At 43.5% G+C, this 14,912-nt stretch overlaps 1 long non-coding RNA gene across 3 annotated transcripts in view; it reads left to right on the top strand.

The window, feature by feature from the left end:
• The window catches only part of LOC137476576 (uncharacterized), a 117,673-nt gene extending 108,495 nt beyond the window's left edge, over positions 1–9,178 (top strand). For 2 of the 3 annotated variants that reach the window (XR_011000436.1, XR_011000440.1), the window contains one exon: positions 12–511. This is a non-coding gene — a long non-coding RNA (uncharacterized lncRNA). Of the gene's footprint in view, positions 1–11; positions 512–8,929 lie in introns of those variants that run through there. The other variant, XR_011000439.1, reaches the window with a different exon arrangement.
• The last annotated feature ends 5,734 nt before the right edge of the window (positions 9,179–14,912 follow it).

Raw genomic sequence — 14,912 nt, 5'->3', positions numbered from 1 at the left:
GATGGTGGCAGGTGACACCGTAAGGGGGCAAAGGCCACGGATTGCAGTGTGGGAGCTTCATGTTGGACATTAAGGAAACCTTTCTTCCTGGAAAGTGCAAGACTGAAACAAGCTGCTAGTGGAGGACGAAAGGAGGGAAATCTTTATCCCTGGAAGTTTTTAAGACTCAGCTAGAAATAGATCATTTCACACATGGCTTTTCCTCAATGGGCACTGGCACAAGCCCAGGTACAGAGTTGCTCAGCAGTCTCAGGATTGTGTCTGTCTTAACAGTCTCAAACTACACACAAATTCATCCCCTTGGAAAACTGAACATCTTTTACTGCAAATCTGAAGGGCCAACTCAAAATTTTCATTGTACCAGCTCTCCAGACTGTGAAGGAAATATCAGCATAAAGCTGCCCTTGATGCAGCTCCCCTGGGATAGAGACCTTTCATTTTATCTCCACAAACTATTTTTCCCTCAGACCACTGTCTTTTTTATAAATGGGGGAAATGTCTGGATGAACAATTTTCGTTCTCCTATTAATGTGGTTATTGTCTTCAAGATTCCTTTCTCTGCTGGTGCAGCAACTGGAAATTGTGTGATGACTGACCAACTGGATGGTCCCAAAATCAAGGTGTTGTCATGCTGGCCTGGGAAAATAGGGCTTGTGTGTCCCTAGGTGGGACCATCCATCCCTTAACTGGATATTTCCTAGGGGTCACTGTTTGCTGCTCACCTTCTACTGTTTACCTTCTGACTTAAAATCCTACAAATTTGATATGAATTGCATGGGACCACCAGCAGCCATGTTACTCAACAAGATCAGGATGTTGGATGCATAAAGTAGTATTTTATGCTAAGTACCATGAATAATCATGTCCAAGGCATAGCAAATTGGCCTCTGGAAATTAATGAGCACTTTTGACCTCCTTTCTGTGCCTCAGCTCCTTGCCTATAAAATGGAAATGTTCCACCTCCTCATTTTGCAGAGTGAATGAGAATTGATTACTATTGGGCAAGCTCTCATCTATTCCATTGAAATGCTCTTTAGGAAAACCTATGGAGAAATTATTGGTCCTGCCTTCAGATCAGGGTTGGGGTTGCAAAAGAAGTTGTACAGACATAGTGTGTAATGAGAGTGGAGCAAAATAGTGAGTAGCTGCTCACTGATTCAGGACTGTTCACTCTGTGAATTAAGTAAAAATGGTCTGAAATGATGCTTTAGTTGAAGACTCCATCATGAAACATAAGTACAAGAGAGCTGTAGTGAGACACCTGCTTTCCTTAATTGGATGGGCTTGATTTTGAAGCCTAAATGCAGATTTTTTGAAAATTTCATTTTAAATATGGTTCCCCAGGACAGAAAGCTTATGTTTGAACAAAGACTTAACTTGATTAGCCAGGAATCAAATTCCTTTTCGCTTCTCAGTGTTTTAAGTGAATGGATAAATAGAATCATAGAACGTCCTGAGTTGGAAGGGACCACTAGCATCAGTTTCAGAAGACAGTGCCCAAGAATGAGGTGCTTAAAACACATATCCTAATGTGACTTCAGAGAAGGAATCAAACTGTAGTTTTGGAAAGAGCCTTCTATTCATATAGCTTCAGCCACTGAATCAAAGAATCAAAACCAGCAACCACATCAGGTGTCTCAGAGTTCACAGTAAATACAAATACTTGGATTAACAGACACAGGAATCAGCTCAAATCAAATCTAGAATTCAAGTGTATTTATGCAATACTCTATGAAATGTCATTAAACACCAAAATCTGAGTGCAAGGTATTAAGGTTGATTCAAGATGAGTAGAGAATCCCACATACTATGGGTTGAATGTGAAATTCTAGAGTTAAGTTTCCTCACTGGAGCATAGGCAGAAGGATGGAGGTTTGTGATGCAGAACAGATGAAATATGAATCAGAACCAGTTCTCAGCTCAAAAGTACCAGTTGGACTATAGCTGTAATAAACAATGCTGTTGTTGACAGGCATTTTACAAAGGTTAAGGTTGATCTTCATGGCCAGAAATATTTTATCTTGGCCTTGAATTTGCTGCATTTTTTCCAAGTATTTCACATTGCCTGTGGAACACCAGAGCATCTCCAGCATCACTGAGTGTCACTTTGCCAGGTTCCAGGAATAGAAGAACAGCTACCAAGAAAGGTCTTTTCTGGTCTTCCAACTTGCACATTGAAATGCAGACCACTTGACAACTAAGTCCGGGAACTTGGCTGGTGCTCCTTGGGAATTACCCACCCATTCCCCATTCCCTGTTTCACAGACCAAATGGCAGGACTGAAATGAGAAAGTTTCCTGAGAAGAATAAGTTCCCTGGCTGGTTTTATACTTTTCTATGGAAGCTAGGACCTCCCTGAAATGTTCATGGTACCAGATTATCCCCTGCCATTCCTGGCCCAGGCATCTGGCTGACAGATCCTCCCTTCCACACATGGCCAGGGAGCTGTTTCCCATCTCGTTGGGTTGTGGTGCTGGCAGTCCCCAAAGCACAAAGCAAGGCTCCTGAGCTGCTGCTGCCTCAGCCAGGCTGGGATGCTGAAAGACATAACACGAGACCATCTTTCAGGTCTAATTGATACCTGGAGATCAAGAAGTGCAGGCTTATATTTGCTGGTATTTGGTAGATTTAGCAGCAGTTTCTGAGATGGAATATTTTTGCCCTGCATTTCACTGTAACTTAGAGTGGGAAGAGTTGTACCTACCCTTTACAGTAAGTTCAGATCTCTTCTGCCTTTCTTTTGAGGGCTTGGCAGGCTGGGACCTTCAAATTTGTCTTGACAACTGAGTTTATAAATTTTACTTCCAACCAATTTTATCACCTTGAGCTAAACCTGATGCCAGCCTGGGCAAAGATGTGAATCTGGAGGTGGGTGAGCTCTGGCTGTTTTTCTCTGCTCTGCTTAGACTCCTGTGGATGGACCAAGGTTATTCCTTGGGTCACAGGTTATGCAGAAGTGCCTCCAGCCTGGATGGGAAGACAGCATGTGCTATAAAGGGGGAAAACAAACTGATGAGCTGCAGGCAGTCTGTTCCAAGCACTGCTCTCTGTGTTCCTGGAGGAGTATCTCTGAGGCATTCAGTATGCACAGCATTGGCAGGAAAAATCCCTTTTCCATACTTTTTCTTGCTATCTTGTTCCAGAGTCCTTGCAGGGAAAGACTCTTACTTATCTCAGTGGTTCTGCTGCCCTTTCAATTTGAATAACAGAGGCTTTTCTGGGCACCCCTAAAAACCAAAAAAGTGACCCATGGACTGAACTAATAAACATGCCCAGCCCTGTCTGAAGGATCAGACTTCAAGTCTCAGCTTCACCATCACTTTTGGTTACTCCAGGCACTTAGAATCAGGGTTCTAAATTTTTCTCCCTTACTGTTATTTCTCTGCTACATTTAACCAGCCTCTCATTAGTCTTCATTTAGATATTAATTTTTCATGGGAGCTGATTTTTTTGACCCACAGAAGCAATTAATGGTTATTCTTAGAGCTTGAGTGTAATGTCTTGCATGCAGCTGCCTTTGATTACCAGGTTTCTGAGGCCCCCCTGTTATTTTACCTCCTCAGTAAAGCCTTAAAGGATGCTATAGTCACTGATAGCACAGCAAAAACCTTGAAACTCTGGAAAAACAGAGTAGAAATAATTGTTGGGATTTGGAGGTTTCATTCCTGAGGTATGGTCAGGGGTTCAGTGACAATGAAGTGCTGAGGTTCTGCTTATAAATCTGAAGTCCTGGTCCCCACCACCACCGTTGCTCCTGAGCGTAAATCATTCAGGTTTTCCTTTTTGCACATTTACCAGATGGCTAGGGAGGCTTGTGGGTCTAACACATCAAACCAAGTGGCTGGAGAAGGGCATAGCTCACCTGGATTTGTTTGATACCTGTGAGATCAGGGCATTATTTTGGAGTAATCATTCGGACTTCCTTCTGCAGAAGTCTGGAGGAACCTTGCTGTCTTGCAAGGCTGCCATGAAATTTATTTGCTTGAATTTTTCTCTTTCAGTTTGTTCATTAGTTTTTTTCCTTAAAGCTCCACATCATCTTTAGTAAACCCTTTTATCCAACATGGAGTAACTGGGACTTTGCTCAGTCCTGAGGTGATGGTCTTAAATTGTCCTAAACTCCTTTTTCCTAAGTGAAGAGACAGAAATAAATAGGAGAATGACCCTGCATTATTCGGGGGTTGAATGAAGGAGGAGCAAACACTGCTGGAGGCAACGTCTGGCTCAGGTCAAGTGGTGCAGAGCTGCAGATCCTGTGTAGTAATCCCACAGCTGCTTCTTTTGCTATATGAAACAACTTCCTGAGAAGTTAAAAAAAGTCCATTTCATTACTAAAGCAAGGTTTTGAGGTTTTCTTCGGATGAGTTACATATAGTTTTTAAACTATAACATTTTTGACTGAATTCTGCAGAGAAGGTTGCCTTGGTGGGTTGCATTAAAATAAGCAAGTACTCCAATCTTCACAGAAGTGGTGCTCTGTGATGAGCTGGGTGGATAATTTGCTCCTGAAACTATTCTCAAATGGTCCAATGGCTGTCAAAACCCAACAAAATCAGTTGAAGGAAAGATATTTCTTAATTTAAAATAAAAAGTAGGAAAATGTTAAGGTAAAGAATTTTTGGTTTTTATTTTTCCTCTGACTTTTTCATGGGAAACAATTTCCTGAGTAGTTCCAGCTTTAAAACAGTCTTGTTTGATGAGTCAAAAATACACCAACCAAAGGATTTTGGTTTGGTTGGGTTTTTTTCAAGCAGCCCCATGTTGACAGAGATTAACATTAGATAGAGATGACCAGAGATTCTGGAATCCATGCACAGATTTGGCAGATAAAAGCAGGAGAGCTGGAACTAGGTGGTCTTTAAGGTCCCTCTCAACCCAAACTGTCCTGTGATTCCTTATGACTTTCCCAAAGAGCTTAAAACTCTCAAGGAGTTTTGTCAGCTATAGAAAGCCAGATGTATTTTTTAAAACCCAGATATTTTAAGTGTCTATAAGCCAGCACACAGCTGTTGATTTTAACTTCAAGGGTGTATCCTAGTGTTTAAAATGGTCATGTTTCAGTCCCCAGCCTAGGAGCAGTTGCACATAGGAGTAGCTTTGCCTGGTGCAGGCTCTTTGGTAGTACCCACTTAAAGCAGAATCAAAGGTTGTTTGGTTCCTGCTCTCCACTCACGTGGCTGCACACATGGGGCACATCCCAGAGGGAGCAGAAGGGTCACCTGCAGTGTGTCCCTCCCAGCTGAGCTTTCTGCAAATACGTGCCTGTTTTGAGTCACCCTGCCCAGGGGCTTGAATGTTTTTATTCTGCCTATAGCATATTTTCTGTGTTTCAGAGCAGGGGCAGTTTCTTGCTCTGCAGCACGCACGCTCAGCACCACAGGTTTTAGCAGGGCCTCTAGGTGCTACCAAACTGCAGATATTAAGAACATTTTGCAGGCCTGGGCAGCAAAAGTTTGTTACAACACTTATTTATTACCACTCTCATATAACTCATTCATGGTAAACAATGCAGGTTTTATTATGTGTAAGTAACAGGAGACCTTTGCTTTTTCCACTAACAAACATGCCATGGGTAATTATTCCTGTATTAAAACTACATGTGGACATATTTGTGACATGCAACAGTTCCATGGCTTTGAAGAGAAGTATTATTCCAAACAAGGTTAGCCACCATTTATTTTGAGGGGCTCTTGCATTTCTGTGTTGGAAGCTCTTTGTGGCTTTCCTTGTCTATTTGATAATCATTAACATGTTCTGTCGTTAACCTTCAAGCAGCTTTGCTTGAAACTTTATATGCAGCTTCTCAAACATTTGCCTTGCATTGCAGACTGTGGTTTGCTGGGGCTGTTTTTATGATCGCTCGTGGTAAAATCAGGAAGATGAAAAATGGGTGTGTATTTGAAGAGCAGCGTATCCAGCTTTCTAGGTCTTAAATTAGAGTGATGAGCATAAACACTGCAAACAGATCTTTTTCAACTCAATTGCAATTATATTTGAAATTACCTACAATTACCAGTAACCATCTCAAAGCTAGAAATTAACTTTGTAGGCTTTGCTCAGCTGTTAAACGTGCTGTCCCGTGCAGCTGAATGGAGGGGAGGAAAGAGGGTGAGGAAGTGTTGGAATGGCAACTGTGCTGTCTTCCAGCTGCAGCAGAGCTTCTCCCTTTGAAACAAACCTTTGTGCCACTTCTTGAGACATGGTTTGGGAAGCTGTGGCTTTGCTGACCCTTTGCTTGGGTCTAGCAGAGAGTCCTCCCTTCCTACGTGGAGCGTGGTGGGCTGTGCTGGTGGAGAGCAGGCTCTCCATGTCTCCTTCTCTCACTCAAGCCATGAGCAAAAGGTTTATGGCAGCTCCACTTCCTGCCTGACCAGCTAGAAAATAGTATTTTCTAATTCTTTCTCTGCCTGATGGTTTCCTGCTGTTATTTCTTCGACTGATCTCTTCATAACACATTTGGATAACTCTATTCCAGTTTCTTCCACAGCCACTGTGGCCGGTGAAGTTCAGACTCTTTTCACTCTTCTTCCAGAATCATGGCACAAGGATGTTGCCATGGCTCTGTAGCCATAGCCAACCTCACTGATTTTCAGCTGGTGGAGCTGAGGGAGGTATTTTGCCCAAAGCATCTCAGAAATGCTTATGATTTCAGTTTCCAACATGACTCTGAGCAGGGGAATGAGAACGTGCCAGGACTGTCAGTGACAGCTTTAGAAATGGATTGTTTGCATAAACTTGAAAACAGTACAAGCATAAATGTATTTCCTTTGTTTAACTTTTCACTCTTGTTTACTCATCCCTGCTTCTAAAAGGCTTTGCAAGTAAACTCTGCAAATCTTTAAGTTCTGCAGCATTAATGGGGGCTGGGAGTTCTGGGATGGCTCCTTGGCCCTGGGAGCTGAGGTGCAGAGCAGGGACATAAAGCTCTGATCCAGGAGCCATCAGAACCAGCAGGGTGATGCTTCCTTCCTTTGCCTCTGTGCTGGGTGATGATGTCTGAAAAGCTCAGGGACTCTCCATGTTCTTCAGGGACATGTGGGCAATGCAGAAAGTGACCTGGAAAATCAGGCAGGATCAGGATTGCCTCAGTATAGCTGAGGAAAATAGAGGCTCCTATGGGCTGAAATGTTCCTTGCTACAGAAAAACTACTTAGGCTGTGAGAATTTGAGGGAAACAAGTGGTTTTTAGTCCTGTGTTTTTTAGTACCACTGCAGTGGAGTCCTGGTCTACAAGCATTGGAGAGAGGGGAGAGGAGCTCCAACTATACAGTGATGAAAATCCAGGTCTCTTATTGAAGTTAATAATAAAATTGCTCCTCCCTTGTATTTATCTAATTTAATCTTTTTAAAGCCATGCTTGCATGTAGCTTTGTACTCTCATTGTGGATTTAAACTGGATGTTCAGAGAAGGGAACGGAGCTGGGAAGGACCTGGAGCCCCAGGAGGGGCTGAGGGAGCTGGGAAAGGGCTCAGCCTGGAGAAAAGGAGGCTCAGGTGGGACCTTGTGGCTCTGCACAGCTCCTGACAGGAGGGGACAGCCAGGTGGTTATTAGGAGAAAATTCATCACTGAAAGGGTGATCTGGCATTGGAACAGGCTGCCCAGGGCAGTGGTGGAGTCCCCATCCCTGGAGGGATTTAAAAGCCTCGTGGATGTGGCACTTGGGGACATGGGACAGTGGTGGCTTTGGGAGTGCTGGAGAAGGATTGGACTCCGTGGTCCTAGAAGGCTGTTCCAACCTTACTCCTTCTATGGATGCAGGTGTTGGTGGATGACATTTTACTGCCCACTGTAGAACAATACAAACTCTTTGTCTTTCCACAAGGAAAGGGAGGACCAGGACAGCACACAAAACTCTCACTTTGGAGCTCCCAGGAGAGGGCTGACATCCCCTCCCAGAGTTACACACATCACTGGTCCTGGGGAATTTATCTGCTGTGTTTGGTGCTCAGCTGTGGGAGGAAGGCTCAAACCTCAGGCAGAGTGTGGGGTACTTTGAGCAGCCTCCATGTCTTGCAGGGCTTTCAAAGCCAGGGCAGACCCAAGGCAGCTGTAAATGGGCTCTGGAGCACAGAGAACACTGCTTTATAGCTGGGGACTTGCAGACTGCTCCTGAGGGGTCTCTAAAAGTTAACAGGGAAAATGGTCTGAAGGCTGAGATGGGCTCCACAGGGGTCCAGGCTGGTGCTGGAATGTGCACAGGATTTCTGCAGGTCTGGCGTGCTGGCTGTGGCTCGCTCAGAAAAAAAATCTGCTCTTGCAGTGCAGGCTCTGAACCAATTTGTGGACATAAAGAGCTGGTTTTTGCTGCAGGTGAATGGAGCCTGGCATGAACTTTGGCATGACCAAGTCCTCCAAGGCACAACCACGTGTCTGATATGTCACAGAGTCCTGTGTTAAATGAGCAAGAAGCTGCACTGTGACACTGTGAGGTCGTTGTTTTTAGTCTTATTTCCTAAAGGGAGAGAAAGATTAATGCAGCCATGCCCTGTGTGACTGTTTGGTTATGTGGATCCGTGTCCCTGATTTTTGCCCCTATCACTCTCTATCCATAGCCCAGTTTCAGTCACATCTGAGAGAATTTCAAAAATATTCAGTTTTAACAATTTTTATGCAAATACATGGCCAGGCTTTAGAGAGAGTTCTAACTCCTCCTCCCAGCACAGGGAAAGCTAAGCTCAACTCTAACTAGACTAGAAGATGGCAGAGAGCAGGAAAGCAGGAGAAGCTTAGAACATGCTGTAATCTAAGTGGATACCAGAGAATCCACCCTTCAATTAGAGATAATTTTATGTGTCTTCTCTAGTGTTCAGCACTGTGGGTGATAATTTATCAAAATAATCCCTGCCCTCTTCTGACTGGCACATTTTGATACCACACTCCTTATAAAATAACAAATACAATTGTTACTTTTCCTTTCTCTCTTAAAGATGGCAGAGGTGCCAACAGTCCCTTTTCCAGACAGAAACCTAGGAGTAGGAAATTAACCCAGTACCCTCAACAAGGCTCAAGAAGGATTTTACACATCTGTTATGGCTGTGGTCATCCTGGATCTTTTCCTTGTCTCCTAAACTATGGAGCTGGGGTACATGGCACAGACAATATGCAGACTTTGGTGGGCCTCTAACCTTGTCAGATGTGTATTAACACCCTCAGGTGCATAAAATTATTTGGTGTAACAGTGTGGTTGTTGTAGCTTTGCCTAATTCTGCATCCTTTTCATTCCTGTATGTCACTACCACCACCTGCTCCAAAAGTTGCACACTGGGTGAAGCCTTTCCAGGGCTCCATGCCGGATCATCCAGTGGTCATATGGGACATCCTAAGAAGTCAGGAAAACTCTTCTTGCTCCCCAGGGTTGCTTTGTTCCCAATTAGATTCCAGCTGCAAAGGGAAGAGCTGCTTCTGAGCTTGGATTGTGCCTATCATGGTAAAAAGCTGGGCTGCTATCACTGCTCATGCAGGATGACTGATGTGAAAGTGCTTTTCTTGAGCTGCCTGGTGGGTCCACATTTCAGCTTTGTTCAGTAAAGCACTTAAGCATGTGCTTAAAATTAAGTGTGCTGCTGACTGGAGGGCTTGGACAATAAATATGCTACTGGAAAAGTCTCTGGACCATACATTTATTAGTCTGTCTAAAAGCCCTGTTATTTCTTCTTCACTTCTGAAGTAAATCACGTCTTTCAAAAGCCACAGTTGTGGGTAAATGTCTGATTTTGATAGGCGTTGCATATTGCAGCTATTGCTGATTTTAAATAAACTTATAGATGCTCAGTGCATCCACAAATGAGACCCAGCTTAGCTCCTTTCAGTGGTTTGGTGTTTTTTGAGAAATCTGTCTTTGAACTACCCATCTGCAGGCTTTTTCTTTTTACTGTCTGTGTGGCCATCCTGCAATTACCTGTGGGTTTATGATCCTTCTCTAGAGAACAAGTTGGTTGAACGATAAAGATGAGGGTGATAAACTGGGGCAGGGTATGATATCAGTTACCAGTGTCACGTGAGTGTCCTTCCAGATTTACACTGCTGCAGCTTTGCTCTGGATTGGGCTCCAAGATTTGCCATAAATGGCCTTTTCAACAATTTTGGAGTTACAGCTATTGAATAAAAATGTGCCATCGAGGCTTGAGGGCTTTTGTGACTGCAGTGAAGACAGACTGGAGTGAGCAACTCATTGGCAGCGTCAGTGTAAGGTAAATCTGTGGGAGTTGGAGGAAGAAACTAAACCATGTTTTTAAAGGGTTTATGGCTGGCAATTTATTTCCTTAACCCCTTGTTCAGAGCTGGGCAACAGTAAACAGTGAAATTTAGTCTCATAGCTGTCTCTGAAATGAATTGACCATGCAAAGAAAGGCTGTTACTCCCCAAGGCAGCAACAGATTTTGGGAACCTGCTTGAAATGCTCTGAAATGGTTGGGGAACTTGAGGTGTGTGCTTAAGCCTTTTTGGAAAACTGGATTTCTATGAGGTGGAAGAAGAACAGCTCTCCAAATCATTGTTTGCTTATTCATAAATCCCATCTCTGATTATTCCCATGCGGGATCACATGTTCTGTTCTGTGAAACCCCTGGAAAATAAACAAGTGGAGATGAATTCAGGAGCTGAAGTGAGCACAGGCAAGTCCATGGTGCTGCTCAAATCTAAAGTCAGTGCAGAGCAGGGCCTTAGATCAGCTATTTTTAGCAGTCAGCAGTGCAAGAGCACAATCAGTCTATATTTACATCAGATAATATTTGTGTTTACTGTGTAATTACATCGACCCTTTTTGCACATATAATTAACAGTTTGCCATTGCATCCCACTGGGTTGACATCTGTAGGATTCAAAAAGGGTTCAGGATCTCCAAAGAGTGTTTTTGTTTCAGGTTAGACGTGGTCTGATTGTCTAAATTAAAGACATGTCAAACCACATGAAAAGTTCAGGACAGAAGGTAACCACACAGGACGTGGCATGTGGGCCAGGTAATCATAGTGGTGGAAAGAACGGCCACACTTGTAAGGAGTCTCTCCTCTACAGGCTTTGGAAAAAAAAAAAAAAGCTCCTTTTTTGTTTTTAGTAGGAAATAAAAATTAGTAAATTCAACTCCTGGCTGCAAGGAAGCCCAAATAAAGCAAACCAGATGTTCATTAGCTAATCACTTGCAATTTTTTCCCCCTCTTGTTCTTCATGGAGGAAAAGAAAATTGAGCATGTGGGAACTTGCCTGTTGAGAAAACATTTGGATCTTCAGTCATTTATCTGTTTCACCTCTGACTCGGTTCAGGCCCCCGTTAAAAGGCAGGCAGGGTGCTATCAGAGAGAAAGGTCAGTGAGGATCACTGCAGATGCTTTTCAGCTGGGGCGACCCTCGAGGCAAGGCTTTCGCGGGCGTGGAGAGTCGGCTCAAAACAAAACAGCAAACCAAACACAAGCCCAGCGAGCGCGGTGGGGCTTTGAACTCCATCACTCGTGTTTGTCTTATTCCTAAATTGCAGTGTCATTTCTGTACAGTGCTCGTTATAATCACAGCCATCCATCAGGAAGTGTATTTATTACACCGAATACCAACGAATGCTGAATGGCGAGCTGCTTATTTCCCAGTGTTATCAAAGGAAGGCAACATAACCTTTATCCCCTTTGGATTGGTGTAATTTTCAAATCTTTCCCTTTGGATTGATGTAATTGTATTTTCCCTGCCTAAAATGAGACAGAAATAGGCACAAGTTTGTAGTGCAGTTGGTGGATTTTATCAATAATAGACTACTAATACATAAAACCATCTATGTGCATAGAAATCATAGAATCTTTAGGGTTTGTAAAGCCCTCTGAGATCACCAGTCCCAACTCAACCCTGCACCACCACCACGTTCACCACTAAACCATGTCCCCCAGCTTCTCTGGAGCAGTATTATTCCATTAGAAAAGATTACAGTAACTCAGTACTTGCTTCACGCTTTAACAACGTTAATTTAACGGTGTTAATTGTAATGCACAATGGCCTAACAGCTTTTAGGAACCTGACACTGCTCAGCAAGTTGGGCAAGTGTAAGATCTCACCTACCAGAATGCAGAGCCATCCTCATTGTATCTTGGTTGTCATATGACAACTTGCTCACTACAGAATCCTAGAACGCTTTGGCTTTCACCTTCCACTAGACCATGTTGCTCAGGGACCCTTTGAGCTTGGGAGAGTTGGTCTGGGAGAGTTCCAACAATCTTTCTCTGCAAGGGTGAGGCTTTATTTGGATGAAGAACCTTTTCCTAATAGTTTGGTGCCGTGCTGTTTACATGATTAACACATAAACTGGAGATTGAGCAAGTACTGCTCAGATGAACTGACTGAGTGACAACAAGTAGCATGGGAAAGTGTCTGGCTGGGTATGAGTGGAGCTCTCCAAGGATTTTTCTTGGGGATGGATTTTATTTAATATTTTCATGAATGACCTTGGCACAAAACAGAGCATGCTGCTGAAGTCTGCTGATGACACAGACTTGGGAGACGTACCATGCAGAGAGAACTGGATGACCTTGAAGACTGGAATAATAGCAAAGAGATGAAATCCAGTACTGAAAAATGCGAAGTCATGAGTTTAGGGAGTAATAAGAATTTCCACTATAGAGACTTGCCATCTGTAGATGACAAAGGAGAAAAACATGTGGGTAATTCATGGGACAGGCTCTGGAAAAGGTATGCACACCTTCATATATCCCAGGAGGAGTTTCTTTCAGGAGAAGGTAAATATGCCAGGAACTGCGGCATCCTATGGATCATTCTGGTCCCCAGGTTCCTGAGGTGTGAGTTTGACCTGGGCTGCTTACAGAAAAATATGGTGGAGATGTTGGAAGCGAAGAGCTTGTCTTTTGGGAGAGGAATCAAAGAGAGAAAATTTTAACCTAGAATATGAAAGCTGAGAAGAAGGGTGATGGTTGTACATCTAAACATCAGGATGGTAAACATCAGAGAGGAAAATAAGGCATGTAAGGTAAAGAACATGAGGCTAAACGGGTACAAATTTTAGATTGGATGTCAGGAAAATTTTATTCACAGAAAGGGTGATCAGACACTGGCACAGGCTGCCAGGGCAGTGGTGGAGTCCCCATCCCTGGAGGGATTTGACAGCCATGTGGATGTGGCACTTGGGGCACGGGTTAGTGTTGGCCTTTGCAGTGCTGGGGAAATGGTTGGACTTGATGATCTTGGAAGGGTTTTCCAACCCAGCTGATTCTATTCTATGATTTTATGATTGCATTGGTCTGAGTACACTGGGTTCAAATCAGAGAAAGGTTTATGACTTAAGGGAAGCTTATAAGAATAAGCTTGACATGTTTGTGGAAAGGATTATAACACTTGGGCTTTGAGAATATGGACTTTGGAGGTGGTTTCCTGGGGAGTGGTCATATCAGAAGTCTTTTTGTGGCTAATGATTTCCTTACCTGGACCTTGTTTCCAAGGGGGGCTTAACAGCATATGTGGTAGGGGCAGGAGGCCAGTCATGCCTCTGGGTACTTTAGTATTTATTCGGGTTTGTATAGTTAGAGGTTGGTAGGAATCAGATGTTTTATGTTTGGCCTCCCTTGGTGTGTGTGTGATTAATCTGGTTCAGTTAATGGACACTGCACTCCATCCTGTGGTTTCTGTGTGTTGATTCTGAGTGTAGTGTGTATCTTTTGGGTGTTTGAGTTGGTTTATGTTCCTGGGTGTCTACATGACCTGATTAATACTCCCAGGTTAATGCAAATGCAAACAGACCACAAAGGGAGGCCAGGCCAAAAACTGCATATTGAACAGTGTATGACTGGCTATCAGTTCGTCAGATATATAGGAAATTGCATATATTAACCCACTGCTGTTATCCTTATCATTGGTGGTTAAAAATTAAGTATTTAGGTCTGGAGTAGCAGTAATGGATAAATAACAGCACTGTTATTCTCAGCTGCTCGGCAAAACCACTCCTTGTCTTTGTTGTATCCCTTGTTGTACCCCCAAAACAAGCTTTCCACAGGGCTCAGAGGGGCCTTCCATCCTTGCTTTACACGTAGCCATTTCTAGTCCAGAGCTGAGAAACTCCACCTTAAACAAACCAATCTATCCTCAAAACTGAGTTTCTCAAGACAGGTCAAAAACCTCCATGTGCTGTTCCAAAAACAAACTGAATGAGAAGCAGAGAGAGATGTCAGTGAAATCCAGACTCTGGAGGAGCCAGCAGGAATGTCTCCAACCACTCCTACAGAATTTCACAGGTGGTTTTGAAGAGTTGGCTATTGACTTCAAAAGAGAGGAAAATAAACGACAAGTTAGAAATGGCTTTGGAATAGGAGATTTCTGTCCCTGCAGGTAGCCTGGTGCACTGACTCCACGCAGCCTGAGCAGGTGCTGGAGACAGAAACCTCTGTCTGGCAAGGGGGGCTCATTTCTCTGCTGTGACCACACAAACCTGTCTTGAATGCCTGTGAGACACGAGGGTGCTGATGTTTCCATTGATTCCAGTGGCTCCTTCAGGGTTAAAGTTAAGCATGTGCTTAAGGGCATTGCTGGATCAGAGCCAGCCTAATCTGCCTTGCTAGATGCTGGCCCAAAGCAATTCCCAAAAACTCTTTTCTTCCCATCAGCCAACCCCTTGATTTGCAAACTCTCGACTCCCCGAAGCTGCTTAGGCTGTATATTATTTTCTGGTACCTGCAACGCTGTGATTGGGAATTTGTGTAAATTCTGTTCCAATATTTCACTTTTGGAGTCTTCCCCTGTGAAGATTTCTCTAGCATAGCCCAGCACATCTGGCCACTTTTAATAACCCTTGGGAGGGCATGTCAGTTTAACACTCAAGTCTCTCTTCCTTTGCTTTACTAACTGAAGTGTTCAGCGCTACAAAAACAACAACAACAACAACAAAAAAAGGATCTGAGGGATAGTTGATGTAAAAAGCAAAATTTGCTA

This window comes from Anomalospiza imberbis, chromosome 6, assembly GCF_031753505.1.
Source record: "Anomalospiza imberbis isolate Cuckoo-Finch-1a 21T00152 chromosome 6, ASM3175350v1, whole genome shotgun sequence".
NCBI classification, from domain to species: Eukaryota; Metazoa; Chordata; class Aves; order Passeriformes; family Viduidae; genus Anomalospiza; species Anomalospiza imberbis.
The sequence above is the reverse complement of the archived record's forward strand: the minus strand, read 5'-3'. Positions and strand labels throughout refer to the sequence as shown.